Raw genomic sequence first — 25,502 nt, forward strand, 5'->3', positions numbered from 1 at the left:
TGCTCGTTTTGTGCAATGGAGTTTCAGTCAATTTGAAAACATTTTGAAAATTTATATTGCAACAGAAGCCCAGCCTTAAAAAAGTGGATTTCACTTCTGATTGATTACATGAGGAAGGAAAGGAGACCAGATGCAAAAAAGGGGCTGTGGCTTAGTTGGTTAAAGCGCCTGTCTAGTAAACAGGAGATCCTGAGTTCGAATCTCAGCAGCGCCTGTCTGCTTTTTTTTCGACCAATCTGTCTCCCCAATATTAAAACTTTGTACAAAGATTGCTATTTCATGCTATTTAGAAGCACAGTCAGGCTTGAAATGTTGGCAAAGCATCCAAGAACTCTGGACTCCACTACCTTAGAGTCATATTGCCCAAGGTTGCGATGCCATCAGAAACAGCACATATTAGAATGAGCAATTCATATTTCCTGCTTAATTTTTTGTAAAAGAAGCAAAGGTACGCCTGAACAGGGACTTGAACCCTGGACCCTCAGATTAAAAGTCTGATGCTCTACCGACTGAGCTATCCAGGCACAGGGATCACTGCCCATTTGAAACTTGATTTTCACTCTACAGCACCTCCATACATGGCTACCTCACTGGTCAATAAAGGAAATGAATTACTAGTGCATTACACACATTTTGACACTGGAGACATAACTTTTTTCAGTCATTCCGTATCCAGATATAGAGATTTGCAGCATCTAGGACTTTAATGTTCACCCACTTACGGATTTGAATGTTTTGCCACATTCATGAGTGCAAACTTGCTCCCCAGTAAATACGAACATGTGCTCCTCAATGCACACACTGGGCAATGCAGTCCACTCTAAATCGACGATTAATGACATGCTCGTTTTGTGCAATGGAGTTTCAGTCAATTGGAAAACATTTTGAAAAGTTATATTGCAACAGAAGCCCAGCCTTAAAAAAGTGGATTTCACTTCTAAATGATTACATGAGGAAGGAAAGGAGACCAGATGCAAAAAAGGTGCTGTGGCTTAGTTGGTTAAAGCGCCTGTCTAGTAAACAGGAGATCCTGAGTTAGAATCTCAGCAGCGCCTGTCTGCTTTTTTTCGACCAATCTGTCTCCCCAATATTAAAACTTTGTACAAAGATTGCTATTTCATGCTATTTAGAAGCACAGTCAGGCTTGATATGTTGGCAAAGCATCCAAGAACTCTGGACTCCACTACCTTAGAGTCATATTGCCCAAGGTTGCGATGCCATCAGAAATAGCACATATTAGAATGAGCAATTCATATTTCCTGCTTAATTTTTTGTAAAAGAAGCAAAGGTACGCCTGAACAGGGACTTGAACCCTGGACCCTCAGATTAAAAGTCTGATGCTCTACCGACTGAGCTATCCATGCACATGGATCACTGCCATTTGAAACTTGATTTTCACTCTACAGCACCTCCATACATGGCTACCTCACTGGTCAATAAAGGAAATGAATTACTAGTGCATTACACACATTTTGACACTGGAGACATAACTTTTTTCAGTCATTCCGTATCCAGATATAGAGATTTGCAGCATCTAGGACTTTAATGTTCACCCACTTACGGATTTGAATGTTTTGCCACATTCATGAGTGCAAACTTGCTCCCCAGTAAATACGAACATGTGCTCCTCAATGCACACACTGGGCAATGCAGTCCACTCTAAATCGACGATTAATGACATGCTCGTTTTGTGCAATGGAGTTTCAGTCAATTGGAAAACATTTTGAAAAGTTACCTCACTGGTCAATAAAGGAAATGAATTACTAGTGCATTACACACATTTTGACACTGGAGACATAACTTTTTTCAGTCATTCCGTATCCAGATATAGAGATTTGCAGCATCTAGGACTTTAATGTTCACCCACTTACGGATTTGAATGTTTTGCCACATTCATGAGTGCAAACTTGCTCCCCAGTAAAGACGAACATGTGCTCCTCAATGCACACACTGGGCAATGCAGTCCACTCTAAATCGACGATTAATGACATGCTCGTTTTGTGCAATGGAGTTTCAGTCAATTTGAAAACATTTTGAAAATTTATATTGCAACAGAAGCCCAGCCTTAAAAAAGTGGATTTCACTTCTGATTGATTACATGAGGAAGGAAAGGAGACCAGATGCAAAAAAGGGGCTGTGGCTTAGTTGGTTAAAGCGCCTGTCTAGTAAACAGGAGATCCTGAGTTCGAATCTCAGCAGCGCCTGTCTGCTTTTTTTTCGACCAATCTGTCTCCCCAATATTAAAACTTTGTACAAAGATTGCTATTTCATGCTATTTAGAAGCACAGTCAGGCTTGAAATGTTGGCAAAGCATCCAAGAACTCTGGACTCCACTACCTTAGAGTCATATTGCCCAAGGTTGCGATGCCATCAGAAACAGCACATATTAGAATGAGCAATTCATATTTCCTGCTTAATTTTTTGTAAAAGAAGCAAAGGTACGCCTGAACAGGGACTTGAACCCTGGACCCTCAGATTAAAAGTCTGATGCTCTACCGACTGAGCTATCCAGGCACAGGGATCACTGCCCATTTGAAACTTGATTTTCACTCTACAGCACCTCCATACATGGCTACCTCACTGGTCAATAAAGGAAATGAATTACTAGTGCATTACACACATTTTGACACTGGAGACATAACTTTTTTCAGTCATTCCGTATCCAGATATAGAGATTTGCAGCATCTAGGACTTTAATGTTCACCCACTTACGGATTTGAATGTTTTGCCACATTCATGAGTGCAAACTTGCTCCCCAGTAAATACGAACATGTGCTCCTCAATGCACACACTGGGCAATGCAGTCCACTCTAAATCGACGATTAATGACATGCTCGTTTTGTGCAATGGAGTTTCAGTCAATTGGAAAACATTTTGAAAAGTTATATTGCAACAGAAGCCCAGCCTTAAAAAAGTGGATTTCACTTCTAAATGATTACATGAGGAAGGAAAGGAGACCAGATGCAAAAAAGGTGCTGTGGCTTAGTTGGTTAAAGCGCCTGTCTAGTAAACAGGAGATCCTGAGTTAGAATCTCAGCAGCGCCTGTCTGCTTTTTTTCGACCAATCTGTCTCCCCAATATTAAAACTTTGTACAAAGATTGCTATTTCATGCTATTTAGAAGCACAGTCAGGCTTGATATGTTGGCAAAGCATCCAAGAACTCTGGACTCCACTACCTTAGAGTCATATTGCCCAAGGTTGCGATGCCATCAGAAATAGCACATATTAGAATGAGCAATTCATATTTCCTGCTTAATTTTTTGTAAAAGAAGCAAAGGTACGCCTGAACAGGGACTTGAACCCTGGACCCTCAGATTAAAAGTCTGATGCTCTACCGACTGAGCTATCCATGCACATGGATCACTGCCATTTGAAACTTGATTTTCACTCTACAGCACCTCCATACATGGCTACCTCACTGGTCAATAAAGGAAATGAATTACTAGTGCATTACACACATTTTGACACTGGAGACATAACTTTTTTCAGTCATTCCGTATCCAGATATAGAGATTTGCAGCATCTAGGACTTTAATGTTCACCCACTTACGGATTTGAATGTTTTGCCACATTCATGAGTGCAAACTTGCTCCCCAGTAAATACGAACATGTGCTCCTCAATGCACACACTGGGCAATGCAGTCCACTCTAAATCGACGATTAATGACATGCTCGTTTTGTGCAATGGAGTTTCAGTCAATTGGAAAACATTTTGAAAAGTTATATTGCAACAGAAGCCCAGCCTTAAAAAAGTGGATTTCACTTCTAAATGATTACACGAGGAAGGAAAGGAGACCAGATGCAAAAAAGGTGCTGTGGCTTAGTTGGTTAAAGCGCCTGTCTAGTAAACAGGAGATCCTGAGTTAGAATCTCAGCAGCGCCTGTCTGCTTTTTTTCGACCAATCTGTCTCCCCAATATTAAAACTTTGTACAAAGATTGCTATTTCATGCTATTTAGAAGCACAGTCAGGCTTGGATATGTTGGCAAAGCATCCAAGAACTCTGGACTCCACTACCTTAGAGTCATATTGCCCAAGGTTGCGATGCCATCAGAAATAGCACATATTAGAATGAGCAATTCATATTTCCTGCTTAATTTTTTGTAAAAGAAGCAAAGGTACGCCTGAACAGGGACTTGAACCCTGGACCCTCAGATTAAAAGTCTGATGTTCTACCGACTGAGCTATCCAGGGACAGGGATCACTGCCCATTTGAAACTTGATTTTCACTCTACAGCACCTCCATACATGGCTACCTCACTGGTCAATAAAGGAAATGAATTACTAGTGCATTACACACATTTTGACACTGGAGACATAACTTTTTTCAGTCATTCCGTATCCAGATATAGAGATTTGCAGCATCTAGGACTTTAATGTTCACCCACTTACGGATTTGAATGTTTTGCCACATTCATGAGTGCAAACTTGCTCCCCAGTAAAGACGAACATGTGCTCCTCAATGCACACACTGGGCAATGCAGTCCACTCTAAATCGACGATTAATGACATGCTCGTTTTGTGCAATGGAGTTTCAGTCAATTGGAAAACATTTTGAAAAGTTATATTGCAACAGAAGCCCAGCCTTAAAAAAGTGGATTTCACTTCTGATTGATTACATGAGGAAGGAAAGGAGACCAGATGCAAAAAAGGGGCTGTGGCTTAGTTGGTTAAAGCGCCTGTCTAGTAAACAGGAGATCCTGAGTTCGAATCTCAGCAGCGCCTGTCTGCTTTTTTTTCGACCAATCTGTCTCCCCAATATTAAAACTTTGTACAAAGATTGCTATTTCATGCTATTTAGAAGCACAGTCAGGCTTGAAATGTTGGCAAAGCATCCAAGAACTCTGGACTCCACTACCTTAGAGTCATATTGCCCAAGGTTGCGATGCCATCAGAAACAGCACATATTAGAATGAGCAATTCATATTTCCTGCTTAATTTTTTGTAAAAGAAGCAAAGGTACGCCTGAACAGGGACTTGAACCCTGGACCCTCAGATTAAAAGTCTGATGCTCTACCGACTGAGCTATCCAGGCACAGGGATCACTGCCCATTTGAAACTTGATTTTCACTCTACAGCACCTCCATACATGGCTACCTCACTGGTCAATAAAGGAAATGAATTACTAGTGCATTACACACATTTCGACACTGGAGACATAACTTTTTTCAGTCATTCCGTATCCAGATATAGAGATTTGCAGCATCTAGGACTTTAATGTTCACCCACTTACGGATTTGAATGTTTTGCCACATTCATGAGTGCAAACTTGCTCCCCAGTAAAGACGAACATGTGCTCCTCAATGCACACACTGGGCAATGCAGTCCACTCTAAATCGACGATTAATGACATGCTTGTTTTGTGCAATGGAGTTTCAGTCAATTGGAAAACATTTTGAAAAGTTATATTGCAACAGAAGCCCAGCCTTAAAAAAGTGGATTTCACTTCTAAATGATTACATGAGGAAGGAAAGGAGACCAGATGCAAAAAAGGTGCTGTGGCTTAGTTGGTTAAAGCGCCTGTCTAGTAAACAGGAGATCCTGAGTTCGAATCTCAGCAGCGCCTGTCTGCTTTTTTTCGACCAATCTGTCTCCCCAATATTAAAACTTTGTACAAAGATTGCTATTTCATGCTATTTAGAAGCACAGTCAGGCTTCATATGTTGGCAAAGCATCCAAGAACTCTGGACTCCACTACCTTAGAGTCATATTGCCCAAGGTTGCGATGCCATCAGAAATAGCACATATTAGAATGAGCAATTCATATTTCCTGCTTAATTTTTTGTAAAAGAAGCAAAGGTACGCCTGAACAGGGACTTGAACCCTGGACCCTCAGATTAAAAGTCTGATGCTCTACCGACTGAGCTATCCAGGCACATGGATCACTGCCATTTGAAACTTGATTTTCACTCTACAGCACCTCCATACATGGCTACCTCACTGGTCAATAAAGGAAATGAATTACTAGTGCATTACACACATTTTGACACTGGAGACATAACTTTTTTCAGTCATTCCGTATCCAGATATAGAGATTTGCAGCATCTAGGACTTTAATGTTCACCCACTTACGGATTTGAATGTTTTGCCACATTCATGAGTGCAAACTTGCTCCCCAGTAAATACGAACATGTGCTCCTCAATGCACACACAGGGCAATGCAGTCCACTCTAAATCGACGATTAATGACATGCTCGTTTTGTGCAATGGAGTTTCAGTCAATTGGAAAACATTTTGAAAAGTTATATTGCAACAGAAGCCCAGCCTTAAAAAAGTGGATTTCACTTCTAAATGATTACATGAGGAAGGAAAGGAGACCAGATGCAAAAAAGGTGCTGTGGCTTAGTTGGTTAAAGCGCCTGTCTAGTAAACAGGAGATCCTGAGTTAGAATCTCAGCAGCGCCTGTCTGCTTTTTTTCGACCAATCTGTCTCCCCAATATTAAAACTTTGTACAAAGATTGCTATTTCATGCTATTTAGAAGCACAGTCAGGCTTGATATGTTGGCAAAGCATCCAAGAACTCTGGACTCCACTACCTTAGAGTCATATTGCCCAAGGTTGCGATGCCATCAGAAATAGCACATATTAGAATGAGCAATTCATATTTCCTGCTTAATTTTTTGTAAAAGAAGCAAAGGTACGCCTGAACAGGGACTTGAACCCTGGACCCTCAGATTAAAAGTCTGATGCTCTACCGACTGAGCTATCCATGCACATGGATCACTGCCATTTGAAACTTGATTTTCACTCTACAGCACCTCCATACATGGCTACCTCACTGGTCAATAAAGGAAATGAATTACTAGTGCATTACACACATTTTGACACTGGAGACATAACTTTTTTCAGTCATTCCGTATCCAGATATAGAGATTTGCAGCATCTAGGACTTTAATGTTCACCCACTTACGGATTTGAATGTTTTGCCACATTCATGAGTGCAAACTTGCTCCCCAGTAAATACGAACATGTGCTCCTCAATGCACACACTGGGCAATGCAGTCCACTCTAAATCGACGATTAATGACATGCTCGTTTTGTGCAATGGAGTTTCAGTCAATTGGAAAACATTTTGAAAAGTTATATTGCAACAGAAGCCCAGCCTTAAAAAAGTGGATTTCACTTCTAAATGATTACACGAGGAAGGAAAGGAGACCAGATGCAAAAAAGGTGCTGTGGCTTAGTTGGTTAAAGCGCCTGTCTAGTAAACAGGAGATCCTGAGTTAGAATCTCAGCAGCGCATGTCTGCTTTTTTTCGACCAATCTGTCTCCCCAATATTAAAACTTTGTACAAAGATTGCTATTTCATGCTATTTAGAAGCACAGTCAGGCTTGATATGTTGGCAAAGCATCCAAGAACTCTGGACTCCACTACCTTAGAGTCATATTGCCCAAGGTTGCGATGCCATCAGAAATAGCACATATTAGAATGAGCAATTCATATTTCCTGCTTAATTTTTTGTAAAAGAAGCAAAGGTACGCCTGAACAGGGACTTGAACCCTGGACCCTCAGATTAAAAGTCTGATGTTCTACCGACTGAGCTATCCATGCACATGGACCACTGCCATTTGAAACTTGATTTTCACTCTACAGCACCTCCATACATGGCTACCTCACTGGTCAATAAAGGAAATGAATTACTAGTGCATTACACACATTTTGACACTGGAGACATAACTTTTTTCAGTCATTCCGTATCCAGATATAGAGATTTGCAGCATCTAGGACTTTAATGTTCACCCACTTACGGATTTGAATGTTTTGCCACATTCATGAGTGCAAACTTGCTCCCCAGTAAATACGAACATGTGCTCCTCAATGCACACACTGGGCAATGCAGTCCACTCTAAATCGACGATTAATGACATGCTCGTTTTGTGCAATGGAGTTTCAGTCAATTGGAAAACATTTTGAAAAGTTATATTGCAACAGAAGCCCAGCCTTAAAAAAGTGGATTTCACTTCTAAATGATTACACGAGGAAGGAAAGGAGACCAGATGCAAAAAAGGTGCTGTGGCTTAGTTGGTTAAAGCGCCTGTCTAGTAAACAGGAGATCCTGAGTTAGAATCTCAGCAGCGCATGTCTGCTTTTTTTCGACCAATCTGTCTCCCCAATATTAAAACTTTGTACAAAGATTGCTATTTCATGCTATTTAGAAGCACAGTCAGGCTTGATATGTTGGCAAAGCATCCAAGAACTCTGGACTCCACTACCTTAGAGTCATATTGCCCAAGGTTGCGATGCCATCAGAAATAGCACATATTAGAATGAGCAATTCATATTTCCTGCTTAATTTTTTGTAAAAGAAGCAAAGGTACGCCTGAACAGGGACTTGAACCCTGGACCCTCAGATTAAAAGTCTGATGCTCTACCGACTGAGCTATCCAGTCACAGGGATCACTGCCCATTTGAAACTTGATTTTCACTCTACAGCACCTCCATACATGGCTACCTCACTGGTCAATAAAGGAAATGAATTACTAGTGCATTACACACATTTTGACACTGGAGACATAACTTTTTTCAGTCATTCCGTATCCAGATATAGAGATTTGCAGCATCTAGGACTTTAATGTTCACCCACTTACGGATTTGAATGTTTTGCCACATTCATGAGTGCAAACTTGCTCCCCAGTAAAGACGAACATGTGCTCCTCAATGCACACACTGGGCAATGCAGTCCACTCTAAATCGACGATTAATGACATGCTCGTTTTGTGCAATGGAGTTTCAGTCAATTGGAAAACATTTTGAAAAGTTATATTGCAACAGAAGCCCAGCCTTAAAAAAGTGGATTTCACTTCTGATTGATTACATGAGGAAGGAAAGGAGACCAGATGCAAAAAAGGGGCTGTGGCTTAGTTGGTTAAAGCGCCTGTCTAGTAAACAGGAGATCCTGAGTTCGAATCTCAGCAGCGCCTGTCTGCTTTTTTTTCGACCAATCTGTCTCCCCAATATTAAAACTTTGTACAAAGATTGCTATTTCATGCTATTTAGAAGCACAGTCAGGCTTGAAATGTTGGCAAAGCATCCAAGAACTCTGGACTCCACTACCTTAGAGTCATATTGCCCAAGGTTGCGATGCCATCAGAAACAGCACATATTAGAATGAGCAATTCATATTTCCTGCTTAATTTTTTGTAAAAGAAGCAAAGGTACACCTGAACAGGGACTTGAACCCTGGACCCTCAGATTAAAAGTCTGATGCTCTACCGACTGAGCTATCCAGGCACAGGGATCACTGCCCATTTGAAACTTGATTTTCACTCTACAGCACCTCCATACATGGCTACCTCACTGGTCAATAAAGGAAATGAATTACTAGTGCATTACACACATTTTGACACTGGAGACATAACTTTTTTCAGTCATTCCGTATCCAGATATAGAGATTTGCAGCATCTAGGACTTTAATGTTCACCCACTTACGGATTTGAATGTTTTGCCACATTCATGAGTGCAAACTTGCTCCCCAGTAAATACGAACATGTGCTCCTCAATGCACACACTGGGCAATGCAGTCCACTCTAAATCGACGATTAATGACATGCTCGTTTTGTGCAATGGAGTTTCAGTCAATTGGAAAACATTTTGAAAAGTTATATTGCAACAGAAGCCCAGCCTTAAAAAAGTGGATTTCACTTCTAAATGATTACATGAGGAAGGAAAGGAGACCAGATGCAAAAAAGGTGCTGTGGCTTAGTTGGTTAAAGCGCCTGTCTAGTAAACAGGAGATCCTGAGTTAGAATCTCAGCAGCGCCTGTCTGCTTTTTTTCGACCAATCTGTCTCCCCAATATTAAAACTTTGTACAAAGATTGCAATTTCATGCTATTTAGAAGCACAGTCAGGCTTGATATGTTGGCAAAGCATCCAAGAACTCTGGACTCCACTACCTTAGAGTCATATTGCCCAAGGTTGCGATGCCATCAGAAATAGCACATATTAGAATGAGCAATTCATATTTCCTGCTTAATTTTTTGTAAAAGAAGCAAAGGTACGCCTGAACAGGGACTTGAACCCTGGACCCTCAGATTAAAAGTCTGATGCTCTACCGACTGAGCTATCCATGCACATGAATCACTGCCATTTGAAACTTGATTTTCACTCTACAGCACCTCCATACATGGCTACCTCACTGGTCAATAAAGGAAATGAATTACTAGTGCATTACACACATTTTGACACTGGAGACATAACTTTTTTCAGTCATTCCGTATCCAGATATAGAGATTTGCAGCATCTAGGACTTTAATGTTCACCCACTTACGGATTTGAATGTTTTGCCACATTCATGAGTGCAAACTTGCTCCCCAGTAAAGACGAACATGTGCTCCTCAATGCACACACTGGGCAATGCAGTCCACTCTAAATCGACGATTAATGACATGCTCGTTTTGTGCAATGGAGTTTCAGTCAATTTGAAAACATTTTGAAAATTTATATTGCAACAGAAGCCCAGCCTTAAAAAAGTGGATTTCACTTCTGATTGATTACATGAGGAAGGAAAGGAGACCAGATGCAAAAAAGGGGCTGTGGCTTAGTTGGTTAAAGCGCCTGTCTAGTAAACAGGAGATCCTGAGTTCGAATCTCAGCAGCGCCTGTCTGCTTTTTTTTCGACCAATCTGTCTCCCCAATATTAAAACTTTGTACAAAGATTGCTATTTCATGCTATTTAGAAGCACAGTCAGGCTTGAAATGTTGGCAAAGCATCCAAGAACTCTGGACTCCACTACCTTAGAGTCATATTGCCCAAGGTTGCGATGCCATCAGAAACAGCACATATTAGAATGAGCAATTCATATTTCCTGCTTAATTTTTTGTAAAAGAAGCAAAGGTACGCCTGAACAGGGACTTGAACCCTGGACCCTCAAATTAAAAGTCTGATGCTCTACCGACTGAGCTATCCAGGCACAGGGATCACTGCCCATTTGAAACTTGATTTTCACTCTACAGCACCTCCATACATGGCTACCTCACTGGTCAATAAAGGAAATGAATTACTAGTGCATTACACACATTTTGACACTGGAGACATAACTTTTTTCAGTCATTCCGTATCCAGATATAGAGATTTGCAGCATCTAGGACTTTAATGTTCACCCACTTACGGATTTGAATGTTTTGCCACATTCATGAGTGCAAACTTGCTCCCCAGTAAATACGAACATGTGCTCCTCAATGCACACACTGGGCAATGCAGTCCACTCTAAATCGACGATTAATGACATGCTCGTTTTGTGCAATGGAGTTTCAGTCAATTGGAAAACATTTTGAAAAGTTATATTGCAACAGAAGCCCAGCCTTAAAAAAGTGGATTTCACTTCTAAATGATTACATGAGGAAGGAAAGGAGACCAGATGCAAAAAAGGTGCTGTGGCTTAGTTGGTTAAAGCGCCTGTCTAGTAAACAGGAGATCCTGAGTTAGAATCTCAGCAGCGCCTGTCTGCTTTTTTTCGACCAATCTGTCTCCCCAATATTAAAACTTTGTACAAAGATTGCTATTTCATGCTATTTAGAAGCACAGTCAGGCTTGATATGTTGGCAAAGCATCCAAGAACTCTGGACTCCACTACCTTAGAGTCATATTGCCCAAGGTTGCGATGCCATCAGAAATAGCACATATTAGAATGAGCAATTCATATTTCCTGCTTAATTTTTTGTAAAAGAAGCAAAGGTACGCCTGAACAGGGACTTGAACCCTGGACCCTCAGATTAAAAGTCTGATGCTCTACCGACTGAGCTATCCATGCACATGGATCACTGCCATTTGAAACTTGATTTTCACTCTACAGCACCTCCATACATGGCTACCTCACTGGTCAATAAAGGAAATGAATTACTAGTGCATTACACACATTTTGACACTGGAGACATAACTTTTTTCAGTCATTCCGTATCCAGATATAGAGATTTGCAGCATCTAGGACTTTAATGTTCACCCACTTACGGATTTGAATGTTTTGCCACATTCATGAGTGCAAACTTGCTCCCCAGTAAATACGAACATGTGCTCCTCAATGCACACACTGGGCAATGCAGTCCACTCTAAATCGACGATTAATGACATGCTCGTTTTGTGCAATGGAGTTTCAGTCAATTGGAAAACATTTTGAAAAGTTACCTCACTGGTCAATAAAGGAAATGAATTACTAGTGCATTACACACATTTTGACACTGGAGACATAACTTTTTTCAGTCATTCCGTATCCAGATATAGAGATTTGCAGCATCTAGGACTTTAATGTTCACCCACTTACGGATTTGAATGTTTTGCCACATTCATGAGTGCAAACTTGCTCCCCAGTAAAGACGAACATGTGCTCCTCAATGCACACACTGGGCAATGCAGTCCACTCTAAATCGACGATTAATGACATGCTCGTTTTGTGCAATGGAGTTTCAGTCAATTTGAAAACATTTTGAAAATTTATATTGCAACAGAAGCCCAGCCTTAAAAAAGTGGATTTCACTTCTGATTGATTACATGAGGAAGGAAAGGAGACCAGATGCAAAAAAGGGGCTGTGGCTTAGTTGGTTAAAGCGCCTGTCTAGTAAACAGGAGATCCTGAGTTCGAATCTCAGCAGCGCCTGTCTGCTTTTTTTTCGACCAATCTGTCTCCCCAATATTAAAACTTTGTACAAAGATTGCTATTTCATGCTATTTAGAAGCACAGTCAGGCTTGAAATGTTGGCAAAGCATCCAAGAACTCTGGACTCCACTACCTTAGAGTCATATTGCCCAAGGTTGCGATGCCATCAGAAACAGCACATATTAGAATGAGCAATTCATATTTCCTGCTTAATTTTTTGTAAAAGAAGCAAAGGTACGCCTGAACAGGGACTTGAACCCTGGACCCTCAGATTAAAAGTCTGATGCTCTACCGACTGAGCTATCCAGGCACAGGGATCACTGCCCATTTGAAACTTGATTTTCACTCTACAGCACCTCCATACATGGCTACCTCACTGGTCAATAAAGGAAATGAATTACTAGTGCATTACACACATTTTGACACTGGAGACATAACTTTTTTCAGTCATTCCGTATCCAGATATAGAGATTTGCAGCATCTAGGACTTTAATGTTCACCCACTTACGGATTTGAATGTTTTGCCACATTCATGAGTGCAAACTTGCTCCCCAGTAAATACGAACATGTGCTCCTCAATGCACACACTGGGCAATGCAGTCCACTCTAAATCGACGATTAATGACATGCTCGTTTTGTGCAATGGAGTTTCAGTCAATTGGAAAACATTTTGAAAAGTTATATTGCAACAGAAGCCCAGCCTTAAAAAAGTGGATTTCACTTCTAAATGATTACATGAGGAAGGAAAGGAGACCAGATGCAAAAAAGGTGCTGTGGCTTAGTTGGTTAAAGCGCCTGTCTAGTAAACAGGAGATCCTGAGTTAGAATCTCAGCAGCGCCTGTCTGCTTTTTTTCGACCAATCTGTCTCCCCAATATTAAAACTTTGTACAAAGATTGCTATTTCATGCTATTTAGAAGCACAGTCAGGCTTGATATGTTGGCAAAGCATCCAAGAACTCTGGACTCCACTACCTTAGAGTCATATTGCCCAAGGTTGCGATGCCATCAGAAATAGCACATATTAGAATGAGCAATTCATATTTCCTGCTTAATTTTTTGTAAAAGAAGCAAAGGTACGCCTGAACAGGGACTTGAACCCTGGACCCTCAGATTAAAAGTCTGATGCTCTACCGACTGAGCTATCCATGCACATGGATCACTGCCATTTGAAACTTGATTTTCACTCTACAGCACCTCCATACATGGCTACCTCACTGGTCAATAAAGGAAATGAATTACTAGTGCATTACACACATTTTGACACTGGAGACATAACTTTTTTCAGTCATTCCGTATCCAGATATAGAGATTTGCAGCATCTAGGACTTTAATGTTCACCCACTTACGGATTTGAATGTTTTGCCACATTCATGAGTGCAAACTTGCTCCCCAGTAAATACGAACATGTGCTCCTCAATGCACACACTGGGCAATGCAGTCCACTCTAAATCGACGATTAATGACATGCTCGTTTTGTGCAATGGAGTTTCAGTCAATTGGAAAACATTTTGAAAAGTTATATTGCAACAGAAGCCCAGCCTTAAAAAAGTGGATTTCACTTCTAAATGATTACACGAGGAAGGAAAGGAGACCAGATGCAAAAAAGGTGCTGTGGCTTAGTTGGTTAAAGCGCCTGTCTAGTAAACAGGAGATCCTGAGTTAGAATCTCAGCAGCGCCTGTCTGCTTTTTTTCGACCAATCTGTCTCCCCAATATTAAAACTTTGTACAAAGATTGCTATTTCATGCTATTTAGAAGCACAGTCAGGCTTGGATATGTTGGCAAAGCATCCAAGAACTCTGGACTCCACTACCTTAGAGTCATATTGCCCAAGGTTGCGATGCCATCAGAAATAGCACATATTAGAATGAGCAATTCATATTTCCTGCTTAATTTTTTGTAAAAGAAGCAAAGGTACGCCTGAACAGGGACTTGAACCCTGGACCCTCAGATTAAAAGTCTGATGCTCTACCGACTGAGCTATCCAGGCACAGGGATCACTGCCCATTTGAAACTTGATTTTCACTCTACAGCACCTCCATACATGGCTACCTCACTGGTCAATAAAGGAAATGAATTACTAGTGCATTACACACATTTTGACACTGGAGACATAACTTTTTTCAGTCATTCCGTATCCAGATATAGAGATTTGCAGCATCTAGGACTTTAATGTTCACCCACTTACGGATTTGAATGTTTTGCCACATTCATGAGTGCAAACTTGCTCCCCAGTAAAGACGAACATGTGCTCCTCAATGCACACACTGGGCAATGCAGTCCACTCTAAATCGACGATTAATGACATGCTCGTTTTGTGCAATGGAGTTTCAGTCAATTGGAAAACATTTTGAAAAGTTATATTGCAACAGAAGCCCAGCCTTAAAAAAGTGGATTTCACTTCTGATTGATTACATGAGGAAGGAAAGGAGACCAGATGCAAAAAAGGGGCTGTGGCTTAGTTGGTTAAAGCGCCTGTCTAGTAAACAGGAGATCCTGAGTTCGAATCTCAGCAGCGCCTGTCTGCTTTTTTTTCGACCAATCTGTCTCCCCAATATTAAAACTTTGTACAAAGATTGCTATTTCATGCTATTTAGAAGCACAGTCAGGCTTGAAATGTTGGCAAAGCATCCAAGAACTCTGGACTCCACTACCTTAGAGTCATATTGCCCAAGGTTGCGATGCCATCAGAAACAGCACATATTAGAATGAGCAATTCATATTTCCTGCTTAATTTTTTGTAAAAGAAGCAAAGGTACGCCTGAACAGGGACTTGAACCCTGGACCCTCAGATTAAAAGTCTGATGCTCTACCGACTGAGCTATCCAGGCACAGGGATCACTGCCCATTTGAAACTTGATTTTCACTCTACAGCACCTCCATACATGGCTACCTCACTGGTCAATAAAGGAAATGAATTACTAGTGCATTACACACATTTCGACACTGGAGACATAACTTTTTTCAGTCATTCCGTATCCAGATATAGAGATTTGCAGCATCTAGGACTTTAATGTTCACCCACTTACGGATTTGAATGTTTTGCCACATTCATGAGTGCAAACTTGCTCCCCAGTAAAGACGAACATGTGCTCCTCAATGCACACACTGGGCAATGCAGTCCACTCTAAATCGACGATTAATGACATGCTTGTTTTGTGCAATGGAGTTTCAGTCAATTGGAAAACATTTTGAAAAGTTATATTGCAACAGAAGCCCAGCCTTAAAAAAGTGGATTTCACTTCTAAATGATTACATGAGGAAGGAAAGGAGACCAGATGCAAAAAAGGTGCTGTGGCTTAGTTGGTTAAAGCGCCTGTCTAGTAAACAGGAGATCCTGAGTTCGAATCTCAGCAGCGCCTGTCTGCTTTTTTTCGACCAATCTGTCTCCCCAATATTAAAACTTTGTACAAAGATTGCTATTTCATGCTATTTAGAAGCACAGTCAGGCTTCATATGTTGGCAAAGCATCCAAGAACTCTGGACTCCACTACCTTAGAGTCATATTGCCCAAGGTTGCGATGCCATCAGAAATAGCACATATTAGAATGAGCAATTCATATTTCCTGCTTAATTTTTTGTAAAAGAAGCAAAGGTACGCCTGAACAGGGACTTGAACCCTGGACCCTCAGATTAAAAGTCTGATGCTCTACCGACTGAGCTATCCAGGCACATGGATCACTGCCATTTGAAACTTGATTTTCACTCTACAGCACCTCCATACATGGCTACCTCACTGGTCAATAAAGGAAATGAATTACTAGTGCATTACACACATTTTGACACTGGAGACATAACTTTTTTCAGTCATTCCGTATCCAGATATAGAGATTTGCAGCATCTAGGACTTTAATGTTCACCCACTTACGGATTTGAATGTTTTGCCACATTCATGAGTGCAAACTTGCTCCCCAGTAAATACGAACATGTGCTCCTCAATGCACACACTGGGCAATGCAGTCCACTCTAAATCGACGATTAATGACATGCTCGTTTTGTGCAATGGAGTTTCAGTCAATTGGAAAACATTTTGAAAAGTTATATTGCAACAGAAGCCCAGCCTTAAAAAAGTGGATTTCACTTCTAAATGATTACATGAGGAAGGAAAGGAGACCAGATGCAAAAAAGGTGCTGTGGCTTAGTTGGTTAAAGCGCCTGTCTAGTAAACAGGAGATCCTGAGTTAGAATCTCAGCAGCGCCTGTCTGCTTTTTTTCGACCAATCTGTCTCCCCAATATTAAAACTTTGTACAAAGATTGCTATTTCATGCTATTTAGAAGCACAGTCAGGCTTGATATGTTGGCAAAGCATCCAAGAACTCTGGACTCCACTACCTTAGAGTCATATTGCCCAAGGTTGCGATGCCATCAGAAATAGCACATATTAGAATGAGCAATTCATATTTCCTGCTTAATTTTTTGTAAAAGAAGCAAAGGTACGCCTGAACAGGGACTTGAACCCTGGACCCTCAGATTAAAAGTCTGATGCTCTACCGACTGAGCTATCCATGCACATGGACCACTGCCATTTGAAACTTGATTTTCACTCTACAGCACCTCCATACATGGCTACCTCACTGGTCAATAAAGGAAATGAATTACTAGTGCATTACACACATTTTGACACTGGAGACATAACTTTTTTCAGTCATTCCGTATCCAGATATAGAGATTTGCAGCATCTAGGACTTTAATGTTCACCCACTTACGGATTTGAATGTTTTGCCACATTCATGAGTGCAAACTTGCTCCCCAGTAAATACGAACATGCGCTCCTCAATGCACACACTGGGCAATGCAGTCCACTCTAAATCGACGATTAATGACATGCTCGTTTTGTGCAATGGAGTTTCAGTCAATTGGAAAACATTTTGAAAAGTTATATTGCAACAGAAGCCCAGCCTTAAAAAAGTGGATTTCACTTCTAAATGATTACACGAGGAAGGAAAGGAGACCAGATGCAAAAAAGGTGCTGTGGCTTAGTTGGTTAAAGCGCCTGTCTAGTAAACAGGAGATCCTGAGTTAGAATCTCAGCAGCGCATGTCTGCTTTTTTTCGACCAATCTGTCTCCCCAATATTAAAACTTTGTACAAAGATTGCTATTTCATGCTATTTAGAAGCACAGTCAGGCTTGATATGTTGGCAAAGCATCCAAGAACTCTGGACTCCACTACCTTAGAGTCATATTGCCCAAGGTTGCGATGCCATCAGAAATAGCACATATTAGAATGAGCAATTCATATTTCCTGCTTAATTTTTTGTAAAAGAAGCAAAGGTACGCCTGAACAGGGACTTGAACCCTGGACCCTCAGATTAAAAGTCTGATGCTCTACCGACTGAGCTATCCAGTCACAGGGATCACTGCCCATTTGAAACTTGATTTTCACTCTACAGCACCTCCATACATGGCTACCTCACTGGTTAATAAAGGAAATGAATTACTAGTGCATTACACACATTTTGACACTGGAGACATAACTTTTTTCAGTCATTCCGTATCCAGATATAGAGATTTGCAGCATCTAGGACTTTAATGTTCACCCACTTACGGATTTGAATGTTTTGCCACATTCATGAGTGCAAACTTGCTCCCCAGTAAAGACGAACATGTGCTCCTCAATGCACACACTGGGCAATGCAGTCCACTCTAAATCGACGATTAATGACATGCTCGTTTTGTGCAATGGAGTTTCAGTCAATTGGAAAACATTTTGAAAAGTTATATTGCAACAGAAGCCCAGCCTTAAAAAAGTGGATTTCACTTCTGATTGATTACATGAGGAAGGAAAGGAGACCAGATGCAAAAAAGGGGCTGTGGCTTAGTTGGTTAAAGCGCCTGTCTAGTAAACAGGAGATCCTGAGTTCGAATCTCAGCAGCGCCTGTCTGCTTTTTTTTCGACCAATCTGTCTCCCCAATATTAAAACTTTGTACAAAGATTGCTATTTCATGCTATTTAGAAGCACAGTCAGGCTTGAAATGTTGGCAAAGCATCCAAGAACTCTGGACTCCACTACCTTAGAGTCATATTGCCCAAGGTTGCGATGCCATCAGAAACAGCACATATTAGAATGAGCAATTCATATTTCCTGCTTAATTTTTTGTAAAAGAAGCAAAGGTACGCCTGAACAGGGACTTGAACCCTGGACCCTCAGATTAAAAGTCTGATGCTCTACCGACTGAGCTATCCAGGCACAGGGATCACTGCCCATTTGAAACTTGATTTTCACTCTACAGCACCTCCATACATGGCTACCTCACTGGTCAATAAAGGAAATGAATTACTAGTGCATTACACACATTTCGACACTGGAGACATAACTTTTTTCAGTCATTCCGTATCCAGATATAGAGATTTGCAGCATCTAGGACTTTAATGTTCACCCACTTACGGATTTGAATGTTTTGCCACATTCATGAGTGCAAACTTGCTCCCCAGTAAATACGAACATGTGCTCCTCAATGCACACACTGGGCAATGCAGTCCACTCTAAATCGACGATTAATGACATGCTCGTTTTGTGCAATCGAGTTTCAGTCAATTGGAAAACATTTTGAAAAGTTATATTGCAACAGAAGCCCAGCCTTAAAAAAGTGGATTTCACTTCTAAATGATTACATGAGGAAGGAAAGGAGACCAGATGCAAAAAAGGTGCTGTGGCTTAGTTGGTTAAAGCGCCTGTCTAGTAAACAGGAGATCCTGAGTTAGAATCTCAGCAGCGCCTGTCTGCTTTTTTTTCGACCAATCTGTCTCCCCAATATTAAAACTTTGTACAAAGATTGCTATTTCATGCTATTTAGAAGCACAGTCAGGCTTGATATGTTGGCAAAGCATCCAAGAACTCTGGACTCCACTACCTTAGAGTCATATTGCCCAAGGTTGCGATGCCATCAGAAATAGCACATATTAGAATGAGCAATTCATATTTCCTGCTTAATTTTTTGTAAAAGAAGCAAAGGTACGCCTGAACAGGGACTTGAACCCTGGACCCTCAGATTAAAAGTCTGATGCTCTACCGACTGAGCTATCCATGCACATGAATCACTGCCATTTGAAACTTGATTTTCACTCTACAGCACCTCCATACATGGCTACCTCACTGGTCAATAAAGGAAATGAATTACTACTGCATTACACACATTTTGACACTGGAGACATAACTTTTTTCAGTCATTCCGTATCCAGATATAGAGATTTGCAGCATCTAGGACTTTAATGTTCACCCACTTACGGATTTGAATGTTTTGCCACATTCATGAGTGCAAACTTGCTCCCCAGTAAAGACGAACATGTGCTCCTCAATGCACACACTGGGCAATGCAGTCCACTCTAAATCGACGATTAATGACATGCTCGTTTTGTGCAATGGAGTTTCAGTCAATTGGAAAACATTTTGAAAATTTATATTGCAACAGAAGCCCAGCCTTAAAAAAGTGGATTTCACTTCTGATTGATTACATGAGGAAGGAAAGGAGACCAGATGCAAAAAAGGGGCTGTGGCTTAGTTGGTTAAAGCGCCTGTCTAGTAAACAGGAGATCCTGAGTTCGAATCTCAGCAGCGCCTGTCTGCTTTTTTTTCGACCAATCTGTCTCCCCAATATTAAAACTTTGTACAAAGATTGCTATTTCATGCTATTTAGAAGCACAGTCAGGCTTGAAATGTTGGCAAAGCATCCAAGAACTCTGGACTCCACTACCTTAGAGTCATATTGCCCAAGGTTGCGATGCCATCAGAAACAGCACATATTAGAATGAGCAATTCATATTTCCTGCTTAATTTTTTGTAAAAGAAGCAAAGGTACGCCTGAACAGGGACTTGAACCCTGGACCCTCAGATTAAAAGTCTGATGCTCTACCGACTGAGCTATCCAGGCACAGGGATCACTGCCCATTTGAAACTTGATTTTCACTCTACAGCACCTCCATACATGGCTACCTCACTGGTCAATAAAGGAAATGAATTACTAGTGCATTACACACATTTTGACACTGGAGACATAACTTTTTTCAGTCATTCCGTATCCAGATATAGAGATTTGCAGCATCTAGGACTTTAATGTTCACCCACTTACGGATTTGAATGTTTTGCCACATTCATGAGTGCAAACTTGCTCCCCAGTAAATACGAACATGTGCTCCTCAATGCACACACTGGGCAATGCAGTCCACTCTAAATCGACGATTAATGACATGCTCGTTTTGTGCAATGGAGTTTCAGTCAATTGGAAAACATTTTGAAAAGTTATATTGCAACAGAAGCCCAGCCTTAAAAAAGTGGATTTCACTTCTAAATGATTACACGAGGAAGGAAAGGAGACCAGATGCAAAAAAGGTGCTGTGGCTTAGTTGGTTAAAGCGCCTGTCTAGTAAACAGGAGATCCTGAGTTAGAATCTCAGCAGCGCCTGTCTGCTTTTTTTCGACCAATCTGTCTCCCCAATATTAAAACTTTGTACAAAGATTGCTATTTCATGCTATTTAGAAGCACAGTCAGGCTTGGATATGTTGGCAAAGCATCCAAGAACTCTGGACTCCACTACCTTAGAGTCATATTGCCCAAGGTTGCGATGCCATCAGAAATAGCACATATTAGAATGAGCAATTCATATTTCCTGCTTAATTTTTTGTAAAAGAAGCAAAGGTACGCCTGAACAGGGACTTGAACCCTGGACCCTCAGATTAAAAGTCTGATGCTCTACCGACTGAGCTATCCAGGCACAGGGATCACTGCCCATTTGAAACTTGATTTTCACTCTACAGCACCTCCATACATGGCTACCTCACTGGTCAATAAAGGAAATGAATTACTAGTGCATTACACACATTTTGACACTGGAGACATAACTTTTTTCAGTCATTCCGTATCCAGATATAGAGATTTGCAGCATCTAGGACTTTAATGTTCACCCACTTACGGATTTGAATGTTTTGCCACATTCATGAGTGCAAACTTGCTCCCCAGTAAAGACGAACATGTGCTCCTCAATGCACACACTGGGCAATGCAGTCCACTCTAAATCGACGATTAATGACATGCTCGTTTTGTGCAATGGAGTTTCAGTCAATTGGAAAACATTTTGAAAAGTTATATTGCAACAGAAGCCCAGCCTTAAAAAAGTGGATTTCACTTCTGATTGATTACATGAGGAAGGAAAGGAGACCAGATGCAAAAAAGGGGCTGTGGCTTAGTTGGTTAAAGCGCCTGTCTAGTAAACAGGAGATCCTGAGTTCGAATCTCAGCAGCGCCTGTCTGCTTTTTTTCGACCAATCTGTCTCCCCAATATTAAAACTTTGTACAAAGATTGCTATTTCATGCTATTTAGAAGCACAGTCAGGCTTCATATGTTGGCAAAGCATCCAAGAACTCTGGACTCCACTACCTTAGAGTCATATTGCCCAAGGTTGCGATGCCATCAGAAATAGCACATATTAGAATGAGCAATTCATATTTCCTGCTTAATTTTTTGTAAAAGAAGCAAAGGTACACCTGAACAGGGACTTGAACCCTGGACCCTCAGATTAAAAGTCTGATGCTCTACCGACTGAGCTATCCAGGCACATGGATCACTGCCATTTGAAACTTGATTTTCACTCTACAGCACCTCCATACATGGCTACCTCACTGGTCAATAAAGGAAATGAATTACTAGTGCATTACACACATTTTGACACTGGAGACATAACTTTTTTCAGTCATTCCGTATCCAGATATAGAGATTTGCAGCATCTAGGACTTTAATGTTCACCCACTTACGGATTTGAATGTTTTGCCACATTCATGAGTGCAAACTTGCTCCCCAGTAAATACGAACATGTGCTCCTCAATGCACACACAGGGCAATGCAGTCCACTCTAAATCGACGATTAATGACATGCTCGTTTTGTGCAATGGAGTTTCAGTCAATTGGAAAACATTTTGAAAAGTTATATTGCAACAGAAGCCCAGCCTTAAAAAAGTGGATTTCACTTCTAAATGATTACATGAGGAAGGAAAGGAGACCAGATGCAAAAAAGGTGCTGTGGCTTAGTTGGTTAAAGCGCCTGTCTAGTAAACAGGAGATCCTGAGTTCGAATCTCAGCAGCGCCTGTCTGCTTTTTTTCGACCAATCTGTCTCCCCAATATTAAAACTTTGTACAAAGATTGCTATTTCATGCTATTTAGAAGCACAGTCAGGCTTCATATGTTGGCAAAGCATCCAAGAACTCTGGACTCCACTACCTTAGAGTCATATTGCCCAAGGTTGCGATGCCATCAGAAATAGCACATATTAGAATGAGCAATTCATATTTCCTGCTTAATTTTTTGTAAAAGAAGCAAAGGTACGCCTGAACAGGGACTTGAACCCTGGACCCTCAGATTAAAAGTCTGATGCTCTACCGACTGAGCTATCCAGGCACATGGATCACTGCCATTTGAAACTTGATTTTCACTCTACAGCACCTCCATACATGGCTACCTCACTGGTCAATAAAGGAAATGAATTACTAGTGCATTACACACATTTTGACACTGGAGACATAACTTTTTTCAGTCATTCCGTATCCAGATATAGAGATTTGCAGCATCTAGGACTTTAATGTTCACCCACTTACGGATTTGAATGTTTTGCCACATTCATGAGTGCAAACTTGCTCCCCAGTAAATACGAACATGTGCTCCTCAATGCACACACAGGGCAATGCAGTCCACTCTAAATCGACGATTAATGACATGCTCGTTTTGTGCAATGGAGTTTCAGTCAATTGGAAAACATTTTGAAAAGTTATATTGCAACAGAAGCCCAGCCTTAAAAAAGTGGATTTCACTTCTAAATGATTACATGAGGAAGGAAAGGAGACCAGATGCAAAAAAGGTGCTGTGGCTTAGTTGGTTAAAGCGCCTGTCTAGTAAACAGGAGATCCTGAGTTAGAATCTCAGCAGCGCCTGTCTGCTTTTTTTCGACCAATCTGTCTCCCCAATATTAAAACTTTGTACAAAGATTGCTATTTCATGCTATTTAGAAGCACAGTCAGGCTTGATATGTTGGGAAAGCATCCAAGAACTCTGGACTCCACTACCTTAGAGTCATATTGCCCAAGGTTGCGATGCCATCAGAAATAGCACATATTAGAATGAGCAATTCATATTTCCTGCTTAATTTTTTGTAAAAGAAGCAAAGGTACGCCTGAACAGGGACTTGAACCCTGGACCCTCAGATTAAAAGTCTGATGCTCTACCGACTGAGCTATCCATGCACATGGATCACTGCCATTTGAAACTTGATTTTCACTCTACAGCACCTCCATACATGGCTACCTCACTGGTCAATAAAGGAAATGAATTACTAGTGCATTACACACATTTTGACACTGGAGACATAACTTTTTTCAGTCATTCCGTATCCAGATATAGAGATTTGCAGCATCTAGGACTTTAATGTTCACCCACTTACGGATTTGAATGTTTTGCCACATTCATGAGTGCAAACTTGCTCCCCAGTAAATACGAACATGTGCTCCTCAATGCACACACTGGGCAATGCAGTCCACTCTAAATCGACGATTAATGACATGCTCGTTTTGTGCAATGGAGTTTCAGTCAATTGGAAAACATTTTGAAAATTTATATTGCAACAGAAGCCCAGCCTTAAAAAAGTGGATTTCACTTCTGATTGATTACACGAGGAAGGAAAGGAGACCAGATGCAAAAAAGGGGCTGTGGCTTAGTTGGTTAAAGCGCCTGTCTAGTAAACAGGAGATCCTGAGTTCGAATCTCAGCAGCGCCTGTCTGCTTTTTTTTCGACCAATCTGTCTCCCCAATATTAAAACTTTGTACAAAGATTGCTATTTCATGCTATTTAGAAGCACAGTCAGGCTTGAAATGTTGGCAAAGCATCCAAGAACTCTGGACTCCACTACCTTAGAGTCATATTGCCCAAGGTTGCGATGCCATCAGAAACAGCACATATTAGAATGAGCAATTCATATTTCCTGCTTAATTTTTTGTAAAAGAAGCAAAGGTACGCCTGAACAGGGACTTGAACCCTGGACCCTCAGATTAAAAGTCTGATGCTCTACCGACTGAGCTATCCAGGCACAGGGATCACTGCCCATTTGAAACTTGATTTTCACTCTACAGCACCTCCATACATGGCTACCTCACTGGTCAATAAAGGAAATGAATTACTAGTGCATTACACACATTTTGACACTGGAGACATAACTTTTTTCAGTCATTCCGTATCCAGATATAGAGATTTGCAGCATCTAGGACTTTAATGTTCACCCACTTACGGATTTGAATGTTTTGCCACATTCATGAGTGCAAACTTGCTCCCCAGTAAATACGAACATGTGCTCCTCAATGCACACACTGGGCAATGCAGTCCACTCTAAATCGACGATTAATGACATGCTCGTTTTGTGCAATGGAGTTTCAGTCAATTGGAAAACATTTTGAAAAGTTATATTGCAACAGAAGCCCAGCCTTAAAAAAGTGGATTTCACTTCTAAATGATTACACGAGGAAGGAAAGGAGACCAGATGCAAAAAAGGTGCTGTGGCTTAGTTGGTTAAAGCGCCTGTCTAGTAAACAGGAGATCCTGAGTTAGAATCTCAGCAGCGCATGTCTGCTTTTTTTCGACCAATCTGTCTCCCCAATATTAAAACTTTGTACAAAGATTGCTATTTCATGCTATTTAGAAGCACAGTCAGGCTTGATATGTTGGCAAAGCATCCAAGAACTCTGGACTCCACTACCTTAGAGTCATATTGCCCAAGGTTGCGATGCCATCAGAAATAGCACATATTAGAATGAGCAATTCATATTTCCTGCTTAATTTTTTGTAAAAGAAGCAAAGGTACGCCTGAACAGGGACTTGAACCCTGGACCCTCAGATTAAAAGTCTGATGCTCTACCGACTGAGCTATCCAGT

At 40.9% G+C, this 25,502-nt stretch overlaps 3 non-coding genes across 3 annotated transcripts; all 3 read left to right on the forward strand.

Moving 5' to 3' along the window:
* Positions 1-5,492: 5,492 nt before the first annotated feature.
* Positions 5,493-5,566, forward strand: TRNAT-AGU (transfer RNA threonine (anticodon AGU)). The gene has a single exon. It is a non-coding gene; the product is annotated as a tRNA-Thr (tRNA).
* A 10,315-nt stretch (positions 5,567-15,881) lies between these two features.
* TRNAT-AGU (transfer RNA threonine (anticodon AGU)) lies at positions 15,882-15,955 on the forward strand. The gene has a single exon. It is a non-coding gene; the product is annotated as a tRNA-Thr (tRNA).
* Positions 15,956-22,601: 6,646 nt separating this feature from the next.
* On the forward strand, positions 22,602-22,675 carry TRNAT-AGU (transfer RNA threonine (anticodon AGU)). The gene has a single exon. It is a non-coding gene; the product is annotated as a tRNA-Thr (tRNA).
* Positions 22,676-25,502: the final 2,827 nt, after the last annotated feature.

This window comes from Ambystoma mexicanum, unplaced genomic scaffold (assembly GCF_040938575.1).
Source record: "Ambystoma mexicanum isolate Mex_15411 unplaced genomic scaffold, UKY_AmexF1_1 Mex_scaf1, whole genome shotgun sequence".
NCBI lineage: Eukaryota > Metazoa > Chordata > Amphibia > Caudata > Ambystomatidae > Ambystoma > Ambystoma mexicanum.